Below are 23,065 nucleotides of genomic sequence, written 5' to 3' on the forward strand. Positions count from 1 at the left end.
ACATGCTCCTGCAGCAGTAATATCGAGAGAAGGGATTTAAAAAATATTCTGAACTTATTGCATGTCTTCTCTTGGCTGAACAAAACAATGAATTATTGCTGAACAATCATGAGTCCCGATCAACTGGTGCAAGTCCATCCCTGAAGCGAATGCGACTCAGTTTCAAAATTCTGGTCGAGGTCGTGGACGTGGCCGTAGAGGAGGCCGTGGATGTGGCCTCAGCCGTGGATGTGATCCTAGTAAATTTGTGCCCCGTGAAAATTTTAACCGTGGCAAACAACAAAATATTTCCCAAAAAGAGGGAAAATAACTACGATCAGAAAAATGGAGAAAAGAAAGTGTAATGGTACCAGACTGAGCTATGCGGAAATCTCGGATCCAATAACAGAAATGAACAATTCAACTGGATAATAATCAATCAATTGAAAAGCTAAAGTGCGGAATTAACTCAGATAGCTGTAATTGATGTAAGAATTAAGAGATACAGAAAGGGCGGGAAAAGTTAAGAGGATGAACAAGATTGAAGGAATTGGGGAAAAAGAAACAGAAAGGGCTCAGCCCAATCTCTGTTGATATTACACGAAAATTGCCTGTCTATTACATTCAATCTATCTTATTTATAGATAATCAGCTGATAACCAACTTCGTAGCTTCCAATTGACGTGACCAAGTGGCTGAGAAACTGTTGCAGCTGATTTGAAAGTTTGTTATTCTTCATGTGCGTCTGTTGCAGAATCATCTTCCAGCTAAAGGCGTGGTCTTGAAACAACGCTTTCCTTTGCTTCTTCTACCCATTTCGCGCCTTCCCTTACTCTGTCTTCATGCCTTCCGTTTGACTTCATGACAATAGCTTCCCCTGCAATTAAATCTTGGCCTCAAGATTGGAATTCTGGAAATTTGCGTTCTATCACTTCTGCATCTTCCCACGTTGCTTCTGCAGGAGAGGTTCCCCACCACTGAACCAACCATTGGACTGCTGCTGCATTCTTTTTCTTAACAATCCTTCGATCTAGCACAGCTGTTGGCTCTATCCTGAAGTGACCCTTCTCATTTGTGTCTGGCAATTGTAGTACTGTAACCACCTTCTGTCCTATCTTCCTCTTTAGCAGTGAAACATGAAAAACTGGGTGTATTTTTGATGAAGCTGGGAGCTGAAGTTTGTAGGCTACCTTTCCTATTTTTTGAATTACTTGATAAGGTCCAAAGTACCTTGCTGATAATTTGGTGTTGCTTCTCATCTCCACAGAGTTTTGCCTGTAAGGTTGCAGCCTAAGGTACACCCAATCTCCAACCTCAAATTCCCTTTCAATCCTCCTTCTATCAGCATAGACCTTCATCCTGTTTTTGGCCTCCTCCAGGTTCTTCTTAAGTAATCCTTCGATCCTCTCCCTTTCTTGTAAGTGATCTGCCACTGTAGCTACCTTAGAGTGTGAATATACACCCAAAGCTAGTTGAGGTGGTTTCATTCCATATAATGCTTCAAAGGGGCTCATCTGTATGACAGTGTGATAAGTGGTGTTATACCACCATTCTGCCATTGATAGCCAGGCATTCCACCTCTTGGGCTCCTGATGTGTCATGCATCGTAGATACATTTCCAGTACCTGATTCACTCTCTCAGATTGACCATCTGTTTGAGGGTGATAGGCAGTACTTAAGCATAGTTCAGTCCCCATTAGTGAGAATAATTCTGTCGAGAATTGACTGGTAAATACCTTATCTCTGTCTGACAACATGCTTAGTGGCATTCCATGTAGCCTACAAACTTGATCCAGGAAGACTCTGGCCACTGTTGGGGCATCAAAAGGATGAGTCAGACTGGTGAAGTGAGCATACTTAGTGAACTTATCCACTGAGACCATTATTGTGTCTTTCCTTTCTGAGGTAGGCAATCCCTCAATAAAATCCATGGTGACATGACTCCAGGAGTACTGTGGTGTGGGAAGTGGCTGCAGGAGACCAGGATAGGCAACATGTTCGTCCTTGCATCTCCTACAGGTGTCACACTGCAGTACTGTATCCTTGACTTCCTTATACATCCCTGGCCAGTGGAAGAACTGCTTGGCCCTCAGATAGCTAGCTTGTATACCAGAGTGGCCTCCTAGCTGTGAATCATGGATGGCAGTGATGATTTTCCTCCTGATTTGACCTCCTTTTCCTACTACCACCCTACCCTTGTATTTGACTATCCCATTTTGATAGGAGTAGTTCTGTAGAGACCCTGGTGAGAGAATCAGACTCTTGATCATCTCCTGAACTTCTACATCTCCTTGATAGCTTTCCTCCACCTCCTTGACCCACTCAGGAATGACACATGTCATTTCTGCAATCTCTCCTCATTCCTTGCTGCTTCTCCTAGATAGTGCATCTGCAACAACATTCTCTCTGCCCTTTTTGTATTGAATTTCATAGCTTAATCCCAATAGCTTAGTAAGCCACTTCTGTTGGAGTGGAGTAGTGACCCTTTGTTCAAGCAAATACTTGAGGCTCTGGTGATCTGTCCTGATGGTGAAGTGATGTCCTTCCAAGTAATGTCTCCACTTGGTAACTGCAGTAACCAGTGCCAAAAGCTCATTCTCATAAATGGACAGTCCCAAGTTCTTTGCTCCTAAGCTCTGACTTAAATAAGCAATAGGCCTCCTGTCTTGCATAAGCACTGCTCCAATCCCTCCATAGCATGCATCTGTTTCTATGATGAATGTCTTGTTGAAATCTGGCAAGGCTAGCACAGGTGTGCTGCACATTGCCATCTTAAGCCTCTGGAATGCTTCCTCAGCCTCCTCATTCCAATGGAATCCCCCCTTTTTCAGCAATGTTGTCAGAGGTTTGGCAATGGAACCATAACCCCTTACAAATTTCCTGTAGTAGCCTGTCAATCCTAGAAACCCCTTTAGTTGCTTCACATTTCCAGGCCGTGGCCAGTTCATCATCCCTTCAATTTTCTTAGGATCTGCCTGCACTCCTTCAGCAGTGATTATATGGCCCAGGTACTCAATTTGAGTCTGTGCAAAGTAGCATTTGCTCTGTTTTGCAAACAGTTGGTGCTGTCTTAATAGGTCCAAAACTACTGCTACATGTTGGAGATGAGTTTCCAGTGTGGGGCTGTACACCAAGATGTCATCAAAGAACACTATCACAAATTTCCTCAATTGCTCCTTGAAAACTTGGTTCATTAAACTCTGAAAAGTAGCAGGGGCATTAGTTAGTCCAAATGGCATCACCTTGAATTCGTATAGTCCCTGATGAGTCCTGAATGCAGTCTTGTGTCTGTCCTCCAGTTTGACCCTGATCTGATGGTAACCTGCCCTTAGATCAATTTTAGTGAAGTACCTGGATCCATGTAATTCGTCAATCAGCTCATCAATCAGAGGCATTGGAAACTTATCCTTCACTGTGAGCTCATTGAGTTGCCTGTAGTCCACACAAAACCTCCAGCTTCCATCCTTCTTTTTGACTAACAGGACTGGAGAGGCAAAGGAACTATTGCTAGGCTGTATAATTCCCATTTGTAGCATTTCCCTGACCAGTCTCTCTATTTCTGACTTCTGCACATAAGGGCATCTGTAGGGCCTGATTTGGAATGATCTGGCACCTTCTTTGAGTGGTATCCCATGGTCATGACTCCTAGGAGGAGGTAGGCCCTGTGGTTCAGCAAATATATCCTGGTACTGGTTTAGCATCCGTTTCACTCCTGTTGGCACCTCTTCCTGTCCTTCCTGTCCTTCCTCCATTATGGTGAGAAGTGCAGTTACTCCATATTCTTGCTTCCTCCTCCACTTCACCAACTTGCTTCCTTTAATGGCTGTCAGCTTTAGCTTATTAGATTCACCCTTCTGCTCCACTTCCTCCTTCCCTTTTGAGAACCTCATGCTCATCTGGTTGAAGTCAAATTCGATGGGGCTGTATCTGGCCAGCCAATCTACCCCCAGCACCATATCACAGCTCCCCAATTGCAAAGTGTTGAAGTGGTGCTGGAACTCATGTCCCTGTATCTTCCAATTCAGTGGTCTGCTGAGTTGTCTAGACTCCAACCTTTCCCCATTAGCCACTCTAACTACCAGGGGAGTTCCTGTCACCTGCAGTTGTAGGTGAGAAGCCACCCTTTCATCCAAAAAACAATGGGTGCTGCCACTGTCAACCAGAATTAGGAGTTCCCTTCCTGCAAGTACCCCCTTTAGCTTAAAGGTGCTGTGTCCATTTCCTCCAGACAATGTGTGGATTGAAACCTCTATCCTTTCATTACTGATTCCTCTCTCAATACAGTCACAAAACTCTTCTCCTTCATCCATTCCCCCTTCAGCTACTTCAATTAGCTCAGTTGGTTCATCCTCCAAGATATACTGGATCTGAGCTTGCTTGCAGATGTGGCCTAAAGTGTAAGGTTCTGCACACTTGTAGCATAACCCCTTCTCCCTCCTGTAGTTGAATTCTGTGGGAGAAATTTTCCTGAATTTGTCTGCTGTGTTTCCCCCTGCCTTGTGCCCCCTGTGGTCATTGTCCCTGAGTACCCTAGAACCTTCATGGTGCCATTTGTTCCTCAGTTGTGGGGCAGGGTTTGGCCTGCTGTTTCCCAGGGAGTTGGAATTGTATGGGGCTCCGTGGGGTAGTGCCCTCTGTGCCTTCCTTATAACTTCTAAATTCTTCTCCTGCAGCTTAGCAGCTTCTATAGTATCTACTAAAGTGTGAGGTCTAGCCATTCTCACCATGTTTACAATCTCACCCTTCAAGCCACTCAAAAAATAGGATTTATAATAAGAGTCAGGTTGGTTGGGTAGTAGAGGCATTACCAGGGATTTGAGTAGTTCAAATTTTTCCAGGTAGTTAGTCACACTCCCTGTCTGAGTCAGCTTATTGAATTCTTCTATGGTCTCTTCTGGTGTTCCTCCTCCAAACCTCTCGCAAATGGCCCTGGACAGCTCCTCCCAAGGAACTTCAGCTCTTCCATGGTACATTCCATGGAACCAGATGTCTGCCTTCCCCTTGAGATGCAGTTGAGCCAGATTAGATTTTAGCTCCTCTTCCACTCCCTAGATCTGGAAGTATTTGTTGGCTCTTGTGAGAACCCGTAAAACCCTAATATTTTCCTAGGGTTTATTTCCCCTTAATTGCATGTTTCCTGCATTTTCTGGCTTCGAAATATTTTCTTAGTGGATTTTATGAGCAATTATAGTTTTAAGATGATTTTTCTAGCATTGGAGAAGTTTTAGAAAATTAAGAGTGAATAGTGGACGTGGGACCCACTGGTGCGAAAAGTTCGGAAAAATTCGGCCAATAAGGTTCAGTTTCGGATACTGTGAGAAATTTATCGGGTGTTGAGAGATAAGTAGTGTGTGTGAAGTGATTGATGTGAGAGAGAAAAGAAAGATAAGAATGCCTTTAATGAGATGCCACATGTCACTTTCTCATTGGTTATGACTTAAGAAACACTATTCACCTTTTGACAAATTTTTGACTTTTGACCCAACTAGTAAATATCTTCAAAAAATTCACTAAAATTCCCTCATTTTCTCTCCACCATAGCCGGCCCTCTCAAGCTCCAAGGAAGACAAAACTCTTCAACATTCAAGCTTCTAACAAGTCCAAATCCACCAAATCAAGTGCTTAAGTTAGTTCTACTCCATAAAAACTTTGCTCCTTGTGATAGTAAGTGTGTTGGTGAACTTTGTTTGAAGGATTAAGGTGTTCAACATCCTCCTCTCTCTTGTTTCTTGGTAAGTGAAGCTTGACACACCCTACTACACCTAATGATGCTTATGTTGTGCTTACTAGTGATAAGAGTGCTGAAATTTCTGGTTTTTATCTTGGTTGGAATTGGTTTGGTGAAGTTTTCCATTTTATGATGTTTTTTCTGGTTTAAGTGGATTATGATGGTGTGGTTGTTTGTGATGATTGGCAATGGACTATAATGGCTCTAGTGGATGTGAAATGTGGTTAAATGCAATCAATTTGGGATTTGGTGTGAAATTGAAAAGTTAGGGTTCTTAATTTCCCCAATTCTGTCCGGTTTTTGATCATAGGGTTAGAGGCCGAATTTGACTTTGCTCAAAACATGAAAGTTGTAGGTATTGATGTGATGGAGATGCCTGTAAAATTTCAGGGCATTTGGATTCATGTAGAATGAGTTATGACGAAATTACTGTAGCTGTTCTGCTTTGGACAGAATGCGAAAACGGCGTTAGTAATGGGCCATTTTGACTGGAATTGGTTTGGATTTTGGAGTTGGTGTCTTCTGAGTAAATGTAGCGAGATGTCTTAGCTAACACATGCCTTTGGAATTTCGGCAATTGGACTTGTATGGACTGAGATATACTGATTACAGTTTTTGGTGATTTGCAAACCTGTTTTGGTAATTCTGGTTTAGTATTTTGCACTTTTGACCTAGTTAAGCTAGGAACTGGATTGAGTGCCTTTCTACATTGTTGTAGCCCTGTTTCATAGCTTCGAAATGGTGGGTCTTACACCCCCATCCGACATTTGTAGTGAGAGTTGTGCCATTACCGCATTATGAGGTCAAATCCGGTTTTCTTATCAAGGCTTAGCTTAAAGCCCTTTCTTAATTTCTGGTTTGCTTTCATGCTTGTATATGTTTATAAAACCCTATTGGGGTTGTGAATTGGTGTTGTTTATGGCTCGGTATGGTTTCTTGTTTTATGATATTGTGAGCCTATGGAACGGCTCTTGACATGAAATGTTTATCTGTGTGTTATTGGGTTGTGATTGAAGAAAATAATGAAGCCTTAATGGCTGGAAAAGTAAGAATTTTAGGGGAAGTGCTGCCCGATTTTCTAGGCCGTTGGTTCCTTTAAGTTGGATTTGCCTTTTGGTAGAATGAACGGCTTTTAGGTTGGTTGCGCCTAGGTCTTCATGCTACCTTTTTGTTTCCAAGGGAATCATGTTTTTGTATTCTTGCATTAGTATTTATTTGGCGAGGCATACGACTAGTAGTCGAGCCTCACATGTGCATTCTGTTTACTCGATTCTGGAAGTAAAACCTTCAATTGGTTTATTTTGATTATTTTAGGGTTTCTTGGCGATTAAGGCCAATCTGAAGTGAAACTTTTGAAGTTGAATCTGTGAGTGTACCACTCCCCTCCATTGCTGTTTAACTTGATTTCTGCTCTGCAATCTGTTTATTTGTTCGAGACGAGGGTGTACTTTATCACACTCGTTCTCTAGTCTGTTCATATGCCAATTTACTATGCAAAATTTGAATCTGTTATCTGTGTCTGCATCTGTTCGGATTTCTGTTCGGATTTCTATGACCTATGAGCTCAATCCTGTGGCTAAGTTATTCGAGTCGGGCCGGCAAGGGCCTGGACGATTAGATAACGAACCACGGTAGTCTGTTCGGGGATTTTGGGTATTGAGACCCTTGATTCCGGGTATACTCGAGTATTACCATTTTGTTCGTTTGAGGTGAGCGGGCCCGGTAAAGGGGTGTTTGGTGGACGGAATTCGGTGATAAGAGGGGTCTACGGACGCATTGGTTCTATATACGTTGACGGAGAGTCAACCGGTTTGGATCAAGTATTGCGCTGGAAATTTGGCTCCTGAGAGCCACCCGTATCCTTCTGATTTGAATCATTGGTTCCTTTGCTTTACATCTGGCATGTGTACTTGATTTGATTTGCTAAACGTGACATGCCATGATTTTAATGCTATCTGTTTGGTACCTCATTGAGCGCAAGCTCACCCCGTTCTGTTCCTTTTGTTTTCCTTACAGGAAAATAAACCCTTTTGGTCTGGATTTGACAAATGGCTGCCAAATTGAGCTAGTTGAACATATCTTTTGCATAGCTCATGTATTAAAACCCTAAGTGTACTTTTGGGGCGTTTGTTTTTGATTTGGCAAACCGTGTGTATATATTAACTTTTGAAACTTTTGTATGTCATTTTGATTGGTAAACGCTAAAGTTCAGATGTGAATGTTTGTTAGCTATTTCGGTTGGGTTCTGACGGGTCGGTTGCTATTCATGGCCGACTCCGGATTTCATTTTAATTTATTCTGGGTTATTTTACTATTTTGATTTGTTTACGCGCGTTTGTAAGTTCCGGATTGAAGCGGATAGCTATAATCTGATCCGTAGTCCTGGCGAGAGCTGGGCAGGCAGTCCGCTAACCCCTTTGGTTCGCCTTAGGGGAAAGTGGGGCTGTCACAAGTGGTATCAGAGCCACTTCGCGTGGTCTCTGCGCGGAGTGAGACTGGGCCAAGTGGTGTTGTGGTGCTAATTTCATGAATATGGTTAAGTGCTCGTTTGAGCATAACGTATGAACCGGGCATGTGATAAGTGTACGAATCATTATCATGGGACTCGAGGAAGCTAGGTGTGTATGTCGGGTAGGAATCCTAAATAAAGATGGTTTACTCTTGGGACCGGCCGGCTCGAGTTGTGAATTATCTTAGATGGGATTCTTGCGCTCGGATACGAATGATATGAGGGCCTAGGTTAGAAAGGATTTGGTGAACTAGAAAGGCCATACCTCGGTGGATCGTTTATGTTTGTACCTGACTTAACTGGCTGTATATATATGTGTGGCTTAATTTTGACCGACTTGTATATATGTTGTGATCATGTTTGCAATGTATAAATGTGTGTTAATGTGAAAGTTTTGCGTATTACTTACATGCTTTGATACTGCTTTGGTTTAGCATTCTTGCCTAGACCGAGTGAAACTTATGGAAGGAACACGAAGTGGTCGGGGACGTGGGCGCGGAACTAGACAACCCACGCCGGTTAGGGAAACGGGGGAAACCTCTACTGGACCCAATCCTGAACCCCAAATAGACCCCAATGTGCAGATAGCTGCCGCTATGCAACAAATGACAAACCTACTGGCCCAAGTAGTGCAACAACAGGGCCAGAACCCAAACCCTAATCCCGGAAACCCTGGCCATCATATTGAGAGCGAAGATAGAGCTCTAGAACGTTTTCAAAAGTTTTCCCCGCCAAAGTTTATTGGGGGACCCGACCCTGATTTGGCTGAGAAATGGCTTGAGAAAATGGTTGATATATTCGCGGCCCTACACTACCCGGATGAACGGCAGGTCACTTTTGCCGTGTTTCAACTTGAAGGGGCTGCCCGTTCCTGGTGGAATGTAATTAGACAGAAATGGGAACGGGAGCAGACACCGAGGACTTGGGTGAACTTCATCCGAGAATTTAATGCAAAGTTTTTCCCTCCCCTAGTCCAGGAGAGGAAGGAGGACGAGTTTATCCGGCTCCGGCAAGGGGCTCAGACTGTGGCGGAATATGAGAGCCAATTCACCCGCCTATCCAAATTTGCGCCCGAACTCATCATGACCGAGCAGCGGCGAATAAGGCGTTTTATCCAGGGCTTGAACGTAGAAATTCAAAAAGATCTGGCGGTAGCCCAACTTAATGCCTTTAGTGATGCGGTGGAAAAAGCTCAGCGCGTTGAAACTGCAGGGATACAAGTTAGAAACTTCCAAGCAAGGAAAAGGGGTTTTCCGGGGAGCAGCTCAGAACAAGCGGATAATAGTATAGTCTCCAAAGTTCGCAAGGGAAACGGGGAAGTACGGCAACCAGGAGTGTCGCGTGATGTCCCTCAGGGAGGACTGGTCTCTGCTACTCGTGGTCCCTGTGGATATTGCGGAGGGCCAAGTCATACGGAAACAAGTTGCTGGAAGAAAGAGGGAAAATGTTTGCGCTGTGGAAGCGCTGAACATCGGATTGCTACCTGTCCAGCTCGCCTGCGCGAGCGGAGAGGGACTCTGCCACCAACCAAGCCCAATTCTCAGCAACCCGCCAAGAACAACCCTGGACAGACGAAAGGAGAAGGGACGGGATCGAAGGCACCAGCTCGAGTATATTCTCTAGAGCAGCATCAGGTCCCTGACTCGTCAGAGGATGGAGAAGGTATGGTCCGTTGGGTACTTTGGATTTGATGGATTCCGTTGAGAAGAAAATTTCGAGGGCGAAATTTCTTTAAGGGGGAGAGAGTGTGAGAACCCGTAAAACCCTAATATTTTCCTAGGGTTTATTTCCCCTTAATTGCATGTTTCCTGCATTTTCTGGCTTCGAAATATTTTCTTAGTGGATTTTATGAGCAATTATAGTTTTAAGATGATTTTTCTAGCATTGGAGAAGTTTTAGAAAATTAAGAGTGAATAGTGGACGTGGGACCCACTGGTGCGAAAAGTTCGGAAAAATTCGGCCAATAAGGTTCAGTTTCGGATACTGTGAGAAATTTATCGGGTGTTGAGAGATAAGTAGTGTGTGTGAAGTGATTGATGTGAGAGAGAAAAGAAAGATAAGAATGCCTTTAATGAGATGCCACATGTCACTTTCTCATTGGTTATGACTTAAGAAACACTATTCACCTTTTGACAAATTTTTGACTTTTGACCCAACTAGTAAATATCTTCAAAAAATTCACTAAAATTCCCTCATTTTCTCTCCACCATAGCCGGCCCTCTCAAGCTCCAAGGAAGACAAAACTCTTCAACATTCAAGCTTCTAACAAGTCCAAATCCACCAAATCAAGTGCTTAAGTTAGTTCTACTCCATAAAAACTTTGCTCCTTGTGATAGTAAGTGTGTTGGTGAACTTTGTTTGAAGGATTAAGGTGTTCAACATCCTCCTCTCTCTTGTTTCTTGGTAAGTGAAGCTTGACACACCCTACTACACCTAATGATGCTTATGTTGTGCTTACTAGTGATAAGAGTGCTGAAATTTCTGGTTTTTATCTTGGTTGGAATTGGTTTGGTGAAGTTTTCCATTTTATGATGTTTTTTCTGGTTTAATTGGATTATGATGGTGTGGTTGTTTGTGATGATTGGCAATGGACTATAATGGCTCTAGTGGATGTGAAATGTGGTTAAATGCAATCAATTTGGGATTTGGTGTGAAATTGAAAAGTTAGGGTTCTTAATTTCCCCAATTCTGTCCGGTTTTTTATCATAGGGTTAGAGGCCGAATTTGACTTTGCTCAAAACATGAAAGTTGTAGGTATTGATGTGATGGAGATGCCTGTAAAATTTCAGGGCATTTGGATTCATGTAGAATGAGTTATGACGAAATTACTGTAGCTGTTCTGCTTTGGACAGAATGCGAAAACGGCGTTAGTAATGGGCCATTTTGACTGGAATTGGTTTGGATTTTGGAGTTGGTGTCTTCTGAGTAAATGTAGCGAGATGTCTTAGCTAACACATGCCTTTGGAATTTCGGCAATTGGACTTGTATGGACTGAGATATACTGATTACAGTTTTTGGTGATTTGCAAACCTGTTTTGGTAATTCTGGTTTAGTATTTTGCACTTTTGACCTAGTTAAGCTAGGAACTGGATTGAGTGCCTTTCTACATTGTTGTAGCCCTGTTTCATAGCTTCGAAATGGTGGGTCTTACACCCCCATCCGACATTTGTAGTGAGAGTTGTGCCATTACCGCATTATGAGGTCAAATCCGGTTTTCTTATCAAGGCTTAGCTTAAAGCCCTTTCTTAATTTCTGGTTTGCTTTCATGCTTGTATATGTTTATAAAACCCTATTGGGGTTGTGAATTGGTGTTGTTTATGGCTCGGTATGGTTTCTTGTTTTATGATATTGTGAGCCTATGGAACGGCTCTTGACATGAAATGTTTATCTGTGTGTTATTGGGTTGTGATTGAAGAAAATAATGAAGCCTTAATGGCTGGAAAAGTAAGAATTTTAGGGGAAGTGCTGCCCGATTTTCTAGGCCGTTGGTTCCTTTAAGTTGGATTTGCCTTTTGGTAGAATGAACGGCTTTTAGGTTGGTTGCGCCTAGGTCTTCATGCTACCTTTTTGTTTCCAAGGGAATCATGTTTTTGTATTCTTGCATTAGTATTTATTTGGCGAGGCATACGACTAGTAGTCGAGCCTCACATGTGCATTCTGTTTACTCGATTCTGGAAGTAAAACCTTCAATTGGTTTATTTTGATTATTTTAGGGTTTCTTGGCGATTAAGGCCAATCTGAAGTGAAACTTTTGAAGTTGAATCTGTGAGTGTACCACTCCCCTCCATTGCTGTTTAACTTGATTTCTGCTCTGCAATCTGTTTATTTGTTCGAGACGAGGGTGTATTTTATCACACTCGTTCTCTAGTCTGTTCATATGCCAATTTACTATGCAAAATTTGAATCTGTTATCTGTGTCTGCATCTGTTCGGATTTCTGTTCGGATTTCTATGACCTATGAGCTCAATCCTGTGGCTAAGTTATTCGAGTCGGGCCGGCAAGGGCCTGGACGATTAGATAACGAACCACGGTAGTCTGTTCGGGGATTTTGGGTATTGAGACCCTTGATTCCGGGTATACTCGAGTATTACCATTTTGTTCGTTTGAGGTGAGCGGGCCCGGTAAAGGGGTGTTTGGTGGACGGAATTCGGTGATAAGAGGGGTCTACGGACGCATTGGTTCTATATACGTTGACGGAGAGTCAACCGGTTTGGATCAAGTATTGCGCTGGAAATTTGGCTCCTGAGAGCCACCCGTATCCTTCTGATTTGAATCATTGGTTCCTTTGCTTTACATCTGGCATGTGTACTTGATTTGATTTGCTAAACGTGAAATGCCATGATTTTAATGCTATCTGTTTGGTACCTCATTGAGCGCAAGCTCACCCCGTTCTGTTCCTTTTGTTTTCCTTACAGGAAAATAAACCCTTTTGGTCTGGATTTGACAAATGGCTGCCAAATTGAGCTAGTTGAACATATCTTTTGCATAGCTCATGTATTAAAACCCTAAGTGTACTTTTGGGGCGTTTGTTTTTGATTTGGCAAACCGTGTGTATATATTAACTTTTGAAACTTTTGTATGTCATTTTGATTGGTAAACGCTAAAGTTCAGATGTGAATGTTTGTTAGCTATTTCGGTTGGGTTCTGACGGGTCGGTTACTATTCATGGCCGACTCCGGATTTCATTTTAATTTATTCTGGGTTATTTTACTATTTTGATTTGTTTACGCGCGTTTGTAAGTTCCGGATTGAAGCGGATAGCTATAATCTGATCCGTAGTCCTGGCGAGAGCTGGGCAGGCAGTCCGCTAACCCCTTTGGTTCGCCTTAGGGGAAAGTGGGGCTGTCACAGCTCTCCTGACCCATTCCCTAGGATTCTCTCCATCAAACACAGGGAAGTCAAGCTTTGGCAACCTGTTTCCTCCTCTTCCTTCTGCTTTCTCAGGTTTTTTGCTGACCAGATCCAATCTCTGATATCCTCCTGAGCTGCTTCCTTCTTCACCTTTTTCTTTGTCCGACAGCTTGGCCATCATCTGCGCCATCATATTCATCATGCTCTCATATTTCTGATCCAAGTTTTTTATAGTTTTTTCAGTACTCTCTTGCCTGTGTTCCATGGCTCTCATGGCTTGCTCCATTCCATCATTCTTATTGGCAAACGTCCTCATGACACTCCCTAGCTCAGTCAGGTCCTTCCTCATCATCTCCTCCTGTGTCTTAGTCATCCCTAATGGCTCGTAGCTAGCTCTGATACCACTGTAATGGTATCAGACTGAGCTATGTGGAAATCTCGGATCCAATAACAGAAATGAACAATTCAACTGGATAATAATCAATCAATTGAAAAGCTAAAGTGCGGAATTAACTCAGATAGCTGTAATTGATGTAAGAATTAAGAGATACAGAAAGGGCGGGAAAAGTTAAGAGGATGAACAAGATTGAAGGAATTGGGGAAAAAGAAACAGAAAGGGCTCAGCCCAATCTCTGTTGATATTACACGAAAATTGCCTGTCTATTACATTCACTCTATCTTATTTATAGATAATCAGCTGATAACCAACTTCGTAGCTTCCAATTGACGTGACCAAGTGGCTGAGAGACCGTTGCAGCTGATTTGAAAGTTTGTTATTCTTCATGTGCGTCTGTTGCAGAATCATCTTCCAGCTAAAGGCGTGGTCTTGAAACCACGCTTTCCTTTGCTTCTTCTACCCATTTCGCGCCTTCCCTTACTCTGTCTTCACGCCTTCCGTTTGACTTCATGACAGAAAGTTTATGAAGAAAAATGCTACCAGTGTAGTATGGAAGGTCATTGGTCCCATACCTGTCGTACGGCTGAGCATCTTGTTGACCTCTATCAAGCATCATTAAAAAAGAAAGACAAAGGTGTTGAGACAAATTTCATTGATCAAAAGAATGATTATAATGATGGTGATGATGCTGATATGACATACCTCGATATTGCTGATTTTTTTGAACATCCTGAAGATGTCAACAAATACCCCATGATTATTTAGATATTTTTATGATGTTTTATATCTTTCATATAATTTCTTTTCCATTGAATATTTATTTTCGCATCTTTATTAATATTTATTTTTGTTTGAAATTTTCTTCCTGAAGAAGAAATGGATGTCAAATATTTGGGATTAAATAATGGTGATGATGATATTTGTCTCATTGATAGTGCTACTACGCACACCATATTGAAAAATAAAAAATATTTTTCTTGTTTGAAAATGGGAGAGACAAACGTTAATACCATTAGTGGTAGTGCAAAATTGATTGAAGGTTTGGGAAGAGCCACTATATTTCTCCTTGAAGGGACTAAAATTATTGTAAATAATGCACCATTCTCTCGCAAGTCTCGAAGAAACTTATTGAGTTTTAAAGATATCCGCGAAAATGGATATCATATCGAGACAATGACTGAGACAAATGGTGAATTTTTTATTAATCACAAGTATCATTTCTGGAAAAAAATGCGTAGTAGAAAAATTACCTTCTTTTTCTTCTAGATTATATTATGTACAAATTAGTGCAATTGAAATTCATCACCTAGTAGATCGGAAGTCCACTCTTCCTAATGATTTTATGGTTTGGCATGATTGTCTCGGACATCCAGGATCTATAATGATGAGACGAATAATTGAGAATTCACATGGCCACTCATTGAAAAATCAAAAAGTATTAAAGCCAATGAATTCTCTTGTGTTGCTTGTTCTCAAAGGAAATTAATTATTAGACTATCACAAGTTAAAGTTGGGACTGAATCCCCTACATTTCTAGAACAAATTCATGGTGATATATGTGGGCCTGTAGATCCACCCTGTGGACCATTTCGATATTTTATGGTGCTAATTGATGCATCAACTAGATGGTCACATGTATGTTTATTATCTACTCGTAACTTGGCGTTTACGAGATTGCTTGCTCAAATAATTAAATTGCGAGTACAATTTCCAGATTATCCAATAAAGAAAATTCGTCTAGATAATGCTAGTGAATATTCGTCACATGCTTTTGACGATTATTGTATGTCCATTGGAATAACTGTTGAACATCTGTAACTTATGTTCACACACAAAATGGTCTAGCCGAATCACTTATTAAACGGCTACAATTAATTGCTAGACCATTGTTGATGAGGTCTAAACTTCTTTCATCTGCTTGGGGATATGTCATTTTACGTGCAGCAACACTTGTGAGAATTAGGCCGACAAGTTATCATACTTATTCTCCCCTACAATTAACTTTTGGTTATGAGCCCAATATTTCTCATTTACGAATATTTGGTTGTGCGGTATATGTCTCAATTGCACCGGCCCAACGTAGTAAATTGGGCCCCCAAAGAAGATTGGGGATATATGTCAGATATGAATCACCTTCAATCATTAAATATATGGAACCATTAACAGGTGATTTATTTACTGCGAGATTTGCAGATTGCCATTTTGATGAATCACATTTTCCGACATTAGGGGGAGATAAAAATCAACCTAACAAGGAAATTACTTGGAAAAAATCGTTGAATTTCCTTGATTCTCGTACTAAAGAATGTGAACTAGAAGTTCAAAGGATTATACATTTGCAAAAAATTACAAATCAATTACCGGATGCATTTAATGACTCCAGAAGAGTTACTAAATCACATATTTCTGCTGAAAATGCTCCGATTAAAATTGATGTCCCTGAAGGACAAATTACAAGTGCTAATGAGTCTAAAGCACGCTTGAAGCGTGGGAGACCTCTTGGTTCCAAAGATAAAAATCCTCGAAAGAAAAGAGGAGTAGATGAATCAACAATTAGTGACAAAATTCAACCTCCTGAAGAGGTCGTTCCTAAATAGCCAATTCTTGAAGAGAATGAAATTATAGAAAATTTAATAAATTTTGTCACTTCAAGAAAAAGTTGGAACCGAAAAGAAATAATTATTGATAGTATTTTCGCATATAATGTAGCACTTGATATTATGGCAAAGGACGAGGATCATGAGCCTAGATCGGTTGATGAATGTCGAGGTAGAAATGATTGGCCAAAATGGAAAGATGCAATCCAATCTGAATTGTAACCCAAGGATTTTCACAAAGGCCTGGATTTGATTATAATGAAACGTATTCACCTGTAGTGGATGCTATCACATTTAAATATCTTGTGAGTTTTACAGTACATGAAAAATTAGATATGCGTCTAATGGACGTCGTTACTGCATATTTATATGGGAATCTTGAAAATGATATTTATATGAGAATTCCCGAAGGATTCAACATGCCTGAAGCATGCAAATCAAATCCTAAAAATATTTATTCTATTAAATTACAAAGGTCTCTGTATGGGCTCAAACAATCTGGACGTATGTGGTATAACCGCCTCAATGAATGTCTGACCAAAGAAGGTTATACCAATGATCCAATATGTCCATCTGTTTTTATCAAGAAAAATGGATCAAATTTTGTGATAATTGCTGTATATGTTGATGATCTAAATTTGATTGGAACTCCTGAAGAGATTCAAAATAGTGTTGAATATTTGAAGAAAGAATTTGAGATAAAAAATTTTGGAAAGACAAAATTCTGCCTTAGTTTACAAATTGAGCATTTGAAAGGTGGAATTTTTGTCCACCAAACTGCTTATACCCGGAAGGTATTAAAGCGATTTTATATGGATAAAGCACATACATTAAGTACCCCAATGGTTGTCAGATCATTAAATCCTAATAAGGATCCTTTTAGACCACGAGAGGAAAATGAAGAGATACTTGGTCCTGAAGTACCATATCTCAGTGCAATTGGTGCACTAATGTATCTTACTAATTGTACAAGACCTGATATATCATTTGCTGTGAATTTATTAGCAAGATTTAATTTCTCACCTACAAGACGACATTGGAATGGTATTAAACATATTTTTCGCTATCTCTAAGGAACAATTGATTTTGGTTTATTTTATTCAAATAAATCCAAATCTGAATTGGTTGGTTATGTTGATGCTGGATATTTATCTGATCCGCATAAAGCTGTGGCGACCCCATTTTCCCCTAAAACGAACCAGAGGGTTGGCGGGCCGTATGCCTAGCTCTCGCCAGGACTCACGCAAGAAATCTAGCCCAAATCCTTCCGAAATATAGCCTAATCTATTACAATATTGATCCACCAAAATAGACCAATAACCAAGACCACATTAATTTCAGAGATAACAGCATTTTAAGATAGCGACTCGTCGATTCTTAAATACCTTACGCGTTACAAACCACGGAATAAAGTCAAACAATCCCATTTAACAAATTCATACAAGCCAAATACATTCTTACAAGCCAAGAACAAAACCAGGGTTTGCACTTTTCCAGTTTCAAGTGACAACCCAAAACAAAGCTACACTGTTTAATTCGAATTACATTCATAACAAGTAAAGTAGATTTCAGAGTTTTCTCACATGCCAAGACCTGTCAAGGAAAACAAAATAACGTGGGGTGAGCTAAAGCTCAGTGGTGCCCCAAAACATGCAATCGCATAAAACAAATAGCGAGTATTAACTTCAATTAAGTAAACAATTAGGAAAGCGTTTAACAGCACAAGATAGGATACAGGGCTCTCAGGAGCCATTTCCCCACGAGCTTGATCAAATTTCTCCGTAGTTGACCCTCCGTCAACTTTCACTACCTAAGGTCCGTGTAGATCTTTTTATTTTTCTTAACTCCGACCACCAATCTTACCCCTGTACCGGGCCCGCACGCCAAGCATGAAAGTGGTAATACCCGAGTATACCTTAGACTGGTCGAGGGATTCACCCAACGACGTTACGTCCAACACTTATAGACTGGTCGAGGGATTCATCCAACGACTTTACGTCCAACACTTACAGACTGGTCGAGGGATTCACCCAACGACTTTACGTCCAACACTTATAGCAAGCGCAAGCAAAATATTCACGAAAAACACTTCAAACAAGTCACCACTCGAAAGGCTAGTGTGATAAAGTACACACTGCTCACTTCGATGGGACAGCAATCATTTTCCAATTACCGCATATCGAGTCGTGAAAGCACTTTAACCAAATAAATATAGAACAAGCAGGGACACTCACCAAGAGTGAAGCTCAAAAGTCAAGCTGGGAATCGAAGTCCACGCCCCCGCTACCGCTAAACCGTAGAAAACCAAGTTTTAAAAAAAACTATAAGTTTTACTATACAAACTCTTGGCTTATATATAAAATATTATCTGGTATATAACTAGTTTATTTTCTCAGAATAAATCATTACATCTCTTAGAATTAAAGCTAATAAAGCGATAAAATATTTCGTATGGTTTCTTTAAAGATACTTTTCTTTCTAGAGGGTAACTAAAATCAATTTAATTCAAACAAATTTTCTTACCGAACAAGTTTTCTAAGCCTTTCTTTTTATAATAATTAAAATCTCATGTTTTTAACAATTTTTCCTCAAACAACTAGCCAGGAATAATTTTACAAAAAATTTAAAGTTTAGAAGTTAATACGATTATTTCCTAAAAGTAATAAAACTAGTTTAAGCAAAGAAAAGAATTAACTAGTTAGCAAGGTTTTAAAAGCCCTGTCATTTAAATTTTAATATTAACGTGCTATTCTCAATTTCTATAACTTGATAGTAAGATAAAATAATTCCACAAAGCTTGATTTAAAAGTACTCAAATTCAACAGACCAAAACGGATTTCACGATTTCAAATCATTTGCACATTGTATTCCCGGTTGCCAAAATAGCCAAAACACAATTCAAACATCAATTTCACTAGGGCTTCATCAATCATTAGCCCAAGGTCTCAACAGATTCAATTCCAAATAACATTCAACAAAGGAAGTCCAAGGTATCAAAACAATTCCAAATCACAAACCATGGACCTTCCAAATACGTTTCAGCCAACCACTTGAACAAATTCACCAAAAATTAAACTCTTGCAAAAATTACTCAAATGGCCAAGAGCTTCAATAGTCAATAAAATTCCAGCAATTGTCAATTCAAGATGTCCATTAAATCTCCATCTTTTACTTGCTAGAAACACTAAACATAAAGCTTATAATCTGTCCAACATGAAACGAATCAAATAACAAGTAATTCCAGCAAATTCTTCCATCAAGATGTCCCCATAAATCTGACATCTTCTAAGATATAATCTTCCAACAATTTGACAGTTTAAATGTGAAACTTTCTCCACAAATTCTTCATTTTTCCACTCCAGCTCAACATGCAGAGTGGAGTTATCATGCTACGGTGTATCTTGTGCAACAATATGAAATTTACAGCCAAAGATTCAAAAGGAAAGCCGGATAAAATTCTGTTTCCTTCTCTCAGCCATGCTGAAAATTTTCAGCAGCAATCCATCTTTAAAGCAAGGAATTCCTCCAATAAACTCTTCATTTATGTTAAAATCTTTCATGCATAATGAAGTTAAAGTTCTATACGATGTATTACAGATTATAACATAATTTTAGGACCCAAAATTCGCAAAAGAAATCTGGAAAATTCTTTCCTTCTTCTCTCGGCTAAACTGGAAAAATTCTAGCAGCTAATTGGTCATAAATCCGAATTTTCTTCGGCTTAAACCTTGTATTAAGTACTCAAAACCAACATGCATGACTAATTAATGGAATTACTATCAGTTCTAGTTTAAATCAAGTTCGGACAGCAACTATTATCATCCACAATTCCAGAATTTTGTTCAACCATTCTCGGATGATCTTGCATGCAGCAAATTCTCTTGTTTCATCTTTATTTCTTGCTTAGCCGACTGATTATCCTCATGCAAGACTTAGTCATCTAATTTTTACTTAGCTAATTACATTTATGAGCTCAGATTGTCACAAATAAGCAGATTAAGGACTGCATTTCCTGAACAGGCTCTTGGCAAAACCATCTCCGTCAAAATCAGATTTCTTATCCTTTGATTTCATCGTCCAAGTGCTTAACCATCGCATGCAAGCTCTTAAATAATCTCATCTATCTCTAATTAGCTAGTATAGGACCAGAGTTTACCTCAATTTGAAGCTTAGCTCACGCAACAAGAAACTGCAATTTTTTTTTTCTTTCTCGGCTCACACTCGGTCAGCACAAGATTGCAGCCTGCCAACTCCCTCTCTTGCTCAAACTTGCAAGCGGAATGGAGGAAATGGTAACTCTCGGCCTTTTCACCAGCTCACGGATGGAATGAAGAAGGCTGCGAGTCATTCTCTCTTTTCTTTCTAGTCTACGGTCAGAAGGTGAAGGAAGCTCAACTCTCACTCTCTTGGTTTTGTGCAGAATGCAGCTCCCTCTCCCTCTCTGGTTTCCTCTCTTCGATGGTTCCAAGGCAGAGGGTATTGTTGTGGTTGAGGTGAGTTAGTGGAGAGGATTCGTGGTTTAAGGGTGGTGGAGTGTTTGACAGGAAATGGTGAGTGGAGAAAAAGAGGTGCACTTCGGCAGAGATGGAAATGTTGTGGCTTTAAGGTTGGCCGAGAGAGTTTTAATGGTTGCATGGAAATTTTTTTGAGATAGTGGAGGGATATTTTAGTCTTTTCACATTTCCTCCAAATTTCCACTTAAGTCCTCAATTCTCGTCAAATTCCAAAATCTATCCCAAATGTAATTTGTATGCCTAATAATGTGCTAATCTCGCAAAGATTCGATTATCAAGATTTTAACGTCCTAAGTATACTAAGTGTACTTATAACAATTTTTGCCTAAAATTTATTGATTCATCTTAATGCTAAGGTTCCCGTTAACACTCAACATTATTAATGCTTAAAACTAGCTATCGAAAATTCAAGGAATTAATCTTAAAACAATAAAATAGTTTACATCAAGAAATATTATTCTAACTTGGCGAGAATTAAATAACTCAATATTTTACACAATTAAATTATTTGTAACATAAAACTATTTTTACGTACTTATTTAAGAACAAGTAGAATTAAAGTTAGAATTTATTTAAGAATCAAAAGTACAAAATGAAATATGCATAAATGAATATATATATATAGGTATTTTTTGAGGTTCTCACATTCCTCCCCTCTTAAATGAATTTTGTTCTCAAAATTCTCACATTCTAATGAAATAACTCAGGGTATTTCTTCTGCATAGCTTCTTCCAGTTCCCAAGTTGCTTTCTCTATTTCATGATTTTTCCATAGAATCTTCACCAAAGGAATTTTCTTATTTCGTAATTCCTTCATTTCTCTTTCCAAAATCTTAACTGGTCCTTCCTCATAAGTTAATGACTCATCCACTTCAATACCTTCTAATTGCAACACGTGGCTTGGATCGGGGTGATATTTCTTGAGCATAGAAACATGAAATACATTGTGAATCTTGGCCATGCTCGAAGGCAATTGCAGTTGATACGCCACTTTTCCGATTCGTTTCAAAATTTCAAAAGGTCCGATATACCTCGGTTTTAGCTTCATACCCTTCTTGGATACTACTCCGCTCTTCAAGGGTTTAACTCTTAGGAAAGTTTTGTCTCCTACTTCAAATTCCAGATCTTTCCTCCTTGTGTTGGCGTAGCTCTTTTGTCGACTCTGGGCAGTTTGAAGGCTTTCTCTAATTACTTTCACTTTCTCATGAGCTTCCTCCATCCAAGGTATAACCGTTGGATCCAAAATTCTCTTCTCTCCTACTTCATTCCAATGAATCGGAGATCGACACCTTCTTCCATACAATGCCTCATAAGGTGCCATTTGAATTGACGCATGATAGCTATTATTATAGGCAAATTCTACTAAGGCCATATACTGGCTCCATTTACCTCCAAAATCCAATATACACGACCTCAGCATATCCTCCAAAGTCTGAATTGTTCTTTCCGACTGCCCGTCGGTTTGGGGATGGTACGCAGTACTAAATTTCAACTTGGTCCCCAATGACTCTTGAAATTTCTGCCAGAAACGCGAGACAAACCTTGGATCTCGATCAGACACAATACTTATAGGAATACCATGCAATCTCATGATCTCTTCTGTGTACAACTTGGCCAATTTCTCCAAAGGAAAGCTCATATTCACAAGTAGAAAATGTGCGGACTTGGTAAGCCTGTCAACTATTACCCAAACCGCATCAAATCCTTTTTGACTTCGAGGTAATCCCGTTACAAAATCCATGGTTATGTGGTCCCACTTCCATTCAGGGATTTCTAGTGGCTGCAATAAACCAGAAGGTTTCTGATGTTCAGCTTTTACTTGCTGGCATATCAGACATTTTTGTACAAACTTTGCCACGTCCTTTTTCAAACCGTCCCACCAGTATGATTCCTTCACATCATGATACATTTTGTTCACTCCTGGGTGTACAGTATACCTCGATCGATGTGATTCTTCTAGAATTTCTTTCCTTAATTCTTCATCAACTGGAATCACAATTCGATCTTGAAATCTTAACTCTCCTTCAGACCCTAGTTTAAAATCTAGGTTTTCTCCGTTTTGCACTTTTTTCAACCTTTTCTGGATCGTGGGGTCCGTTTTCTGTGCCTCTTTAATACGCTCCATCAACGGTGATTTCAACGTCAGGTTCCCAAATAAAATCTTCAATCTCTCTAAGCGAGGGTTCCAACTACTAACCTCTTCTAACATGTCCCATTCTTTTACCATTAACCCCGCTACTTGGGCTTTTCTACTTAGAGCGTCTGCTACCACGTTGGCTTTTCCTGGGTGGTAGTTGATTGAACAGTCATAATCTTCTAAAAATTCTACCCATCGCCTCTGTCTCAAATTCAATTCCTTTTGGGAGAACAAGTACTTAAGGCTCTTGTGGTCCGTATAAACTTCAAAGGTTACACCATACAAGTAATGTCTCCATTTCTTTAAGGCAAAGATCACTGCGGCCAATTCTAGGTCATGCGTTGGGTAATTTTG

Source organism: Coffea eugenioides, chromosome 4, assembly GCF_003713205.1.
Source record: "Coffea eugenioides isolate CCC68of chromosome 4, Ceug_1.0, whole genome shotgun sequence".
NCBI lineage: Eukaryota > Viridiplantae > Streptophyta > Magnoliopsida > Gentianales > Rubiaceae > Coffea > Coffea eugenioides.